Raw genomic sequence first — 9,894 nt, forward strand, 5'->3', positions numbered from 1 at the left:
GCCAATGGATCGCATAACTCAAATCTCGGCTCTCGGGCTCCGAACCACCGTCCTGGTCACATGAGTCCCCACAATTAATTGAGCTGTTAAATGTAAGTCTCGGAGAAACGAAAGGGAAAAATTAAAACCGACATCCCAATTAATATTTGGCTCGTTTGCATGTCGGGGCGACCAGAATACTCGGGACAGTTTACAGGTTCTACAGGTTTTTCCGTCCTCCAAGTGCCGCCGAAGATTTTTTCTCGCGAGGCATCCCCGAATCGTATCGATTTCAATCAGTTAGGTGTGGATATTTCAATTTCGTCCTCAAATTACTCTTGAAATGATAAGTTTTGGGTTGGTGATTCTGGGAACACGACTTGTACAGTTTAGAAAATTATGAAGAAATACGAAACAAGTAGTCCATAAAGTGTTTTTATAAGATCATTCTGTTTAGGACATGGGGTTCTATGAAAAAAAGATTAAAAGTGATAAGTTTCTCGATACAAATTGTAACCGTTATAGTATATAGTATTTTATTGAACATAAATAAATTAAAGTATGTAAGTATTATTCAAAGTACTATACAAGGTATTTCACAAAAAATACATTTAAATGTGTTTTTCAAATATATTTACGGCGTTACTCGCTGAAGGATACCTTCAGAGGCTGGAAACCAATTAGATGATTGTATTCCCCCAGTGCGCTGAATGTATCCCATAGATTAAAACATTTTAATCACACGCATCGCTTGGTGGGTTTTCCCGGCTTTCCCAGCTCGCTGACTGATATGGATTTGTTCCACGCAACGTTCGGGGGATCAAATATATATAATGAAAACTTCAACGCCATCGAGGGTTCCTTACCTCTGACGGAATGCTGCCAGAGTTTGGCAGGGTTTTCGGGCAGTCGTCATCGCCGTCATCCACCAAGATGGTAGGCATTTAAGGCCGACACAAGCACACAGACGGGCCAGTCCGAGAGTATCCTTTTCGCTTCTTTCACTGGCTCGGCCTCCCTTCAGGGGCGTAGTGCATGATAAATGCCGGGGAATCCGTCAATGTCAAAATCAGACTGTTACAAAGCAGCAACGGCGTCCGCAGCTCTCCGAGGGGAATGGAAAGAGCAGGGGGACATGGCAGGAGCAGGAGCTCAAAATGGGAATGCGTCCAGGATGCGAGCAGGAGCATCAGCATCGCAAACAGCGACAGCCGTTCCGGATCCGGAATCCCATTTCAATATCATGCATTCAATATTCACTTAATAATTTCGTAACATTTTTGCCTTTTTCGGGATCGCATAATTTGAGCACGAAACATATGTACACTGCTACAACCAAATTAAAACATTAGTAATTAAGAAACAATAAAGAAGAAGAAATTTTTGAGTTTTCGAGACATAAGTCCAGAAGGTAACTTCCATTATATAGAATACCTGTAGTTTTTTACCTTGTCTTAATTTCAAATGATGCAAACAATTGTATAATCCACACAAAAATACTTTTTTGGCAAATATCGTTCATCTAAAACAAGAAAGCTCATCTAACTTGCATGCCTTAAATAAATGGGAAATGTTTTTCTCACTGTGCTTAAAGACAGTCAGGAACATGCGTATATGCAGGCCATGCAAATGCCAATGCAAAATCATCTAGCGGAAATTATGCTGACTAATTGGAGGCGATTAATCAGCTCCTGGCGCCCACACAGCAACAATTGCAATGTGAGGCGGCGTGTGCAGTCGTGGCTGTTGAGTAACTGGCTAGAATTGAATTTGATATGCTCCATTGGCACCTTACCTCATGTCAGCCCAAGTCGGGATAAAGTAATTAAATTACTCAGTGGTGCAAAAGTGTTATATATTAGTGTTTTTCATTTGACATGCATGCTGAGCGGGGTTGCGTAGTAAGAAAAGAGAAAAGTAATGCCTTGTTATTTAACATTAAAAGAAAAGATGGACTAGAATCGTTGACTATAATTTTGTGGTATTTTCCTACTCTTATCTAAGGCCTAAAAAACCATAAAATATAATTTCATGAATTTAGCTCGAATTTCTATCCTCCCTAAACATTAAAGTTCATCCCAATATTAAACAAATTTCCACATCAGCACAAAAAGTAAATATTTTGTCCGGTCCGGGCGGACAAAAAACGAAATAAGCATGTCCATTGGCGAGTATTTTGACAAATTGCCCGATTGGACATTGAAACATTTTATCTGCCATGTCGTCGATGCCAATGGGCGTAGTCCTGTGGGAGGAGGGTGGCTTGTGGGTGGTGGTTGGTGGGTGGCTGGCAGGCGAAGTGGGTGGAATCTGAGGACGGGGATGGGCCATGGGCAATGCGTTGGGTCAGTGCGTGGCATTTTGGTCATTTATATGAACACTCGCCCTTTTTCATTGCCAGTTGGTGTCCCTGCCTCCCTGCGCCCCCAATATCTCCTTCTCCCTTGCTCTCCCGGCATTTCGCTATCTCTGTCTGGGCACATGTGTGGAACTTCCAAACTCCAAACCAAACTCAACCGAACCGATCCAAAAGGGCCGCCTTCGGGAGCACATCATGGCGAATGACAGATTAGCAAAGTCCCAATGGACATTTGTAACCGAGCGGATACTCGAGTGTGGCCGGTACTTTCACTGAAAGAAAGCATTACTTACCCTAGGAAAAATCCATAGTATAGTCACTCGAATATGTTCGAATTTTTAAACAGTCAGAAATTAATTTTTAAACAGTCAGAAATTATTTGATTGAATATTAATATTGATTAAAAACATATTTCTAACTTTTAAAATTACCGTTTGGCAAGAATGTATCCTTAACTATTCTGGTAAAACCTTGTATATTTATATAATAAACAAAAAACATCTTTCAAAATGTGATTCATATATTTATTAAAACTATGTTTTCTGAAGTATGGAGGTCAAACCCAGCTTTCCGCTTTAAACCTTTACATTTCTCCAAAATATATTACTTACAAATATTTTTTGTTAGTTAAAATATGTTTATACTTTACCAAAGGGTTCAACCAGTATGTGGCTTAAATAATTTAGTAATCGGTACATTTTTGTTAAAAAAGCTGCTATATATATTTAATGAGGTTAAATGTGTAATTTTAAAGTCCTCCCTGTTTTGTTCGAGTGTCGACGAGTGGGATTATTTCGGGTGGTGGATGCGAGTGTAATTTAAATTGGCAGCCTGGCCGGAACGCATCGCTTTTGACCGCTGCCCACCTTGAGGTCCCCGGAGACGCTCGCCGGTGGACGCTCCTTATCGGCCGTGATTACTTTCTAATCCGTGGCAGCATCAGAGGCAGTCGGTCCGGCGTTGACACAAACAAATGGCCAAGTGGCAGCGGCAGTCGGAATGACAGGGCACATCAAACGGGCCAGAGTGAAAGGTATTAATTGCCGGCCGGAGTCCAGGTAGGCCGGCAGGACTCGTACTTGTGGTGGGTGAGAGTGTTTTTAATGTGAAAGCAATTTCAGCAAATCCAAGCCAACTCAAACGAAACTGCCGCCGCTCACAGGTACACGTGGAAATTCTCTAGTTATTATGACCAAAGTGGCCATAATTATTTTGATGTTGCTTTGTAATTAGTGTTCGATCAGCTGAATGAATGGGCCGGGGGGAAAGCCAGAAGGCGAAAGGGAAAGTGAAAAATTGCATTTCATGCGTGGCTGCCTCAACAAGGAAATTACGCACTTATTCCGTGCGCATAGAAAAGTGAAATTCGGTTGGGAGCAACTAATTGCAGTCATTCGGTGCACTTGCAAAATGGCCGACTTGGGTGTAATGGCCGAAAGGAAACCGCTGTAATCGATGGAAGGCAACATCTGAGGGAGATGATCTGTGGGTTATTGCAGTGCAGGAAGTGGAGATGAATTCGTGGATTGATTGATTTGTAGGGTGTTGGAAATGCTCCTTTTATGCATTGGGGGAAATAAGAAAACTTACAAGTAAAAGCAAAGGTAAAGTGATATTATTCAAATTTCTACAGTATGCATTTGAAGGATTTTGAAAAGTATGCCATTTAAACGAATCTTAAATTAAGTAAGGGTTTATCGAGTAACATCCAATATAATCGAGTGCGCAACATTGGTTGTACTTGAAAATATATTTTATGATTGAAAAGCGTATATACATTTTCTTGTTTTTATATTATATATATTAATATTATTACAAAAATACTAATCATCTCCCACACACCCAGTTGGAACATCTGGTCGAATTGAATACACCTAGAGGTTAAAGGGCGCCTAGGCCAAGGAGATCTCCTGTCATTTGAATGCGTCTCTCTGTCGGCGGTTGAGTAATGGCCGCAACTCCCGTTGACGAGCACAACAAATTTCATTGCAACGTCTCATACTATCAATGTCGGCAATATGTCAAATATAACAGCAGCAGTCGGGATCGGGGGGTTCGGGAGACACATATATGTGGACTGCGGGAGTGGCAGCCACGTGATGCCAAAAAAGTAAAAATAACAAAATGAGAGATGCAGAAGCTGCTATGCGGTGCAATGGCAGAGGCGCATAAAAATTCATTTTGAAAACTTCTGCTCCCGACAGCCGCTCCCGCATGTGAGGCACAAATTAATAATGACGCCAACGGCGTCGACGGCGCGACGAGGCTATATAGCCATATATCTAGATGCAGTCGGGTGGGCGCAGATTCCACCTAGAGATGAGTGCTGGATAAACCATCAGCATCTCTAATACGTCTATAATCGGAACTTCAGATGGGATGATGTAATGAAGTAGCTTACACAGTAATTTTTTTTTTTTAATTTATCTTGAAAATGTTTCTAGTTAAACGCACTCAAAAATATAAATAGTTCTTACTTAGAAGTAATTTAAGCAATAATTGCATATTTTATAAATTTAACTTAAAGTTTTTACTAATATCTTACTGTTATGAATGTGCACTAGGTTGAAAGCTTTTAATTTACTTTATTTGGATTAAAAACACACCAAAATGTAAATAAAAATGATCAAATTTTTTTATGTTATTCGATAGCAAGGACCCAAAATAATAGTTTTTTTATTACTTTGGATCGAAAAACCAAAGAAGAACACTAAAATTCGGATAAAAAATAAAACCAATTTAATGCGGTCAATTCACTCCCGCAATGACCAAGATTATATTAAGTTTTCTGAAACCGATAAAAAAATAATATATATTCGATTTTTTATAAAAGTCAAAAAAATAAAAAATAATACAAAAAAATTAAAGAACACAAGCATTTTAAATCAAGAGGAATCAACCCAACTCCATTGTAGGATTTCAAAATGGTTTTTAAAATAACAGTGGCACCCCTTTTAAATATCATCATCATATCGACATGCCAAAGCTTAGGAATGATCGATAAGAAATAAGTAAATTATATCTGCGTTTCAGGAAATGTATTCTTAAAAAAAAATACCGAAGACTTTATATATTAAATTATTATATTATTATTATCTGTAAATTTTGGAAAAGTTTTAAAAATAAATATGTTTGTTCTATGTAATTTATATTTCTTCCTATCCGCATTTTCTGCCGACTATCATAGAATGATATATTGTTTATAGATCCGTGTCACGTTGTCATATCTGTCGAGTGCAGAACTCGACATCAAAGACCTGGTGAATCGCTGTCTGACTTTTACCATTGGCTTGTTTGAGTGACAGATCGTTCTGCAGGAAGCTTTGAAGTGGAACCCGTGGAAACCGTTTAAGATATAATTAACTCAGTGCTCACGAAAATTGGCGAAGAATAAGTGGAGGTGAAATTTGTTTTCAATATTCAAATGCCCCCGAGCTAATGACAAACACGATTCCCCATTATGTGGAAAATGTGTTAACAGAGGAGTCAACGGAATAAACAAAAAGCAAACAGAAAGCCCAAATCAAATGACAGTCTAGCAATGGGAAGAATCAAAACTTTGCCCACTGACAAACCACTCAACTCATTGACATTGAAAACAACAACGGCCTGGCCAAACAAACTCACACACAAAATTAGATTAATTTGGGTAATTTGAAGTTTTGTTGTAATGAGTTTGGTCAGTCATTTGGCTTTGACGTTTTCGTTCATTTGGCTTTGTTGTCTTTATTTCGAGGGACCGCGACTTTGTCAACGATTTTCTTATCCCCCGCCCAGTGAAAATACATCAGAAAACCGAACTCGGACCCAAAGTTTTATTCATCTAAGAATTTTTGTCATAACGTTGCCTCTGATGCTGTTTGCCGGTTGCTCTTTATTTATTCGGCTGCCCGAAATGTTGAAGTTGCCCATTTTTTGAGTGCCCCGAGCGACATCAGTTCCGCATTCAGGGATTCCGATTCCAATTCCAATTCCGACCCGCCTGCAGTTGCATCTCCGGGATCTCTGGGGAGCCGAGGGTCTGAGTTTCCAGGCGGGCAGGGGCGAACGTGTTTCTTATTATTTTTCGCTGATTAATCGATTGTCGGCTGCGTGTCGCTGGCTCTCCCTGCCTCCATATGTCATCCCCAGTGCAGCGCCCAGTGATTCAGACACTTGTCACTGGAAAAATGTAAACATGAAATGCATTTATGTAGAGATGTGAAAAAATATCTGCGCGAAATACAAATATCCCCCCGTCATCTCGGGAGGAATGCAAAGTTGCTGTGGGTAAAAAATGGTTTGACATGGCGCGTCTCAGTTGAGAGAGTCGCTGGGATTGGATCGGGGGAGCCGTTGCGTAAGGGAAAATGGATTACTTTAATTCCTAAGAAAATTTTCCGAAAAAGGATTTATAAGTAGCGCACGCATACTTAAGTGTCGCATCGTTAATAAAGTATTTGCAGCTATGAAACTAAAGTAAATATATATAAATATTTTAATTATATATGAAATTAAATTGACTATTTAAACATATTTCACGTTAAAGTTTTAAAGTTTAGAATACAAATCCATTAAATCCCTTAAAATAAAAAATTTTGTATGGATAGAAAGATAGATATATAGATAGATAGATAGATAGATAGATAGATAGATAGATAGATAGATAGATAGATAGACAGATAGACAGATAGATAGATAGATAGATAGATAGTTAGATAGATAGATAGATAGATAGATAGATAGATAGATAGATAGATAGATAGATAGATAGATGGATTGATAGATAGATACATAGATAGATAGATAGATAGCAAGATGAATAGATATTAGAAAGATTTAAGCCACCGTCTAATATTATGTTTTGCTCAATTTAAGTAAAAGCAAAAGAAATGTAATCCAACTGAATTATATTATAACAGTTCACCTAAAATGGATCTCCTGACCTCACGATATCTTCAGCATAGTACAAAGTGCTCTAAAAGTTGTGTTATTCTTATTCCCAAACGATTCTGTTTGCGAACAAAACCCAAAGCTTGAAATTGAGAAAACGAAAGCGAAATATTCAACAATTCCCAAACGTTACATTTTGAGCCAGGAGCAGGCTCGCAATTTGAGCCGCATGGATTGGATTTCCTTCAGAGCCTTTGGCATTGGCCTGCTCATTGTTTTCCGAGTGCCGTGGCCCGGGTTCCCAGATCCCAGTTCCTAATTCCCGGTTCCCAGTTCCAAGTTCCCAGTCCCTTCTCCGGATTCTGCCCTCCCTGCTGGCTCTGCCGAGCATACTGGCTCCCCTCGACCTCAGATCCCGGCTGCTGGCTCGGTCTGCTGGGCTGCTTTTGATGATGATGGCATTTCCTTTGGTAGTTGCGTACGTCATAGATTAATGGCAGCAATCCATCAAAATCACTCGATGGACATGACGAACAGCCGAAAATTCAGAAGAAGCAGCCAGCCCGTCCAGCAGCTCTGAAGGAGCAAGTGAGACAGCAATAAGGGAGAAAGGGAGGGGGATGGTTTGCCAGCTTGCCAGTCAAGAAAGGCACAAATTTTGGGTTTTTTGTTTACCACGTTTGGTGGATTTTTTGTTTGTTTTCAGCTCCTGTGAGTTTCGTTCAGGCTTTTCGACCACCAAAGCTTACATTGGCTTTATGTTTTGCTGTAAGATAGACCTTCTTTTGGTTCAACCCAAGTTTTAAACAAGAAAGTGAACGTTTTCTTAATGTACATGTTTTTTTAAATTCAGACTAACTAGTCTCCATTTTTTAAATACGTCCTTCGAAAGCAAACTACTCATAACTGCTTATAACAAGCCGACTTTGACAAAGCGTTGTTAATTTAGGTTAAGCAATATTTTTTCAAAGCTATTTTTTTTATAATATTTTACTTTTGGTAAACACAATTTGAAATTAAAGTTTAAATGTGATTTAATTTTATGTGGACTCACAATTTTGTAGACAATTTTTTAAAAGTTGTATCTGAAATAATAACATAGGATAGCAATATTTTTATGAAGCTGAAAATTAAAGCTGTGTGCTTGATACAATATGTGTATTGATCGACTGTTGACCCTGTATCGAATCGGATTTGAAGATTCCCATTGAATCGAAGGCGTCAAAGTGCATCGTCCATGCCGACGCTGTGATCAATCAATTGCCGGAAGAACTGGCAACTCGCGGCAAGGTCCAATGACAACGCTTCTATGAATAGATCCCAGATCCCAGCCATCGCCAGCACACTTACCAACGAGATCTAGGAGGCACACCACTTAGCATGAATCCGGCATTAGTGGGAAGGCATCGACATCCCCAGAAGACACTTGAGATCGGCCATGGGAGAGAGGAAAATCGGGAAAGTGGGAAATTCGGGGAGAGCACTGGCGTTCGCTTGCCACGTTCAATTAACAACAAAAGTGTGACTGCGACACGTCCTCGGTGCTCGGAGTGATCACTGTACACCTCTGCGCCCAGACATCTGTGAGTTTTATTCAAAACTCTTGTCTCCTGGTCGACGGCATTATCGGAAACTGATTAATAACCATTGTCGGGCTATGACGGCATTACCAAAGTGTGAGTTCATGTTCCCCGGTCCCAGGCCCCTTAAGAAAGCGAAGATCTTGTTCCGAACTGTGTACTTTGTCTTGATCTGCGAGGGGTTTCGGTTTCTCATTAGGCATCTTCCAACCAGAACACGATCTGTGGATTTAAAAAAGTAAAGGGGCTGAAAATAATTATTTAAAATAAGTTTTCAGTAAGGCAGGCAATACTTTTCGGTTGATTTAGTTGTGGGTTATAGCATTAACACAAGATTTTACAAAAGCACGTTTAATTTTATTGGTATAAAACTCGGGGTACTGTCGCTTTATTGTCTAGTCTTACTACGATTGCAGAATTTTTAATAAAAAATGGATATTGTACTGCAATCCAATATAAATGTTAAAATAGTAAGTATGTGGGTTTAAATTGAACAGAGGTGCAGGTATTAAAATGAGTTACTTAAATGTTCAGAACTATTTTCGGCAATTTTCCATTAATCAAAAACTTAAGTTGGACAAGGGCATTTATTAGGGAGATTTAACAATCCAATAATACAATTTAATTGTTTTTTAAGTGCCGCACAAATTACATAATCACGTTCGGAAAAGCCAAGGGCCTAAGACTCGGATTCAGAGTCGAATTCTGAATTGGTTGGCTCCATTTTTGGGGATGGGCATCTTTTTCTGCGCTGGCCCCTTGCGATTATTCGTCTGTTTTGGTTGATAAATGCTTTTATCACCGCATCGAGTTCATTCAGTGCCGGCAGCGCTTAATCTGAATGCCATCGTCAACTGATGGCAGGGCATTAGTTTTCCAGGGGCGTCCAGAGGAAGGGGGCCTCTTCTGGGGCTTGCCAGCGGAAGTTTCATTACAGTCGCCCAAAGGAGGAAATGAAACGAATGCCCCGCTCTGCGAAAGCGCTGAAATCGATGCGTATCTTGAGCGATGATTTGCGGTGTGTGCCAGTTGAAACTTTGTGAAAACCATAAAATAATTAACACTTGATTATTATTCGGGGAGCGATGACTGGACGAAAGTTTG

This window comes from Drosophila suzukii, chromosome 3 (genome assembly GCF_043229965.1).
Source record: "Drosophila suzukii chromosome 3, CBGP_Dsuzu_IsoJpt1.0, whole genome shotgun sequence".
NCBI lineage: Eukaryota > Metazoa > Arthropoda > Insecta > Diptera > Drosophilidae > Drosophila > Drosophila suzukii.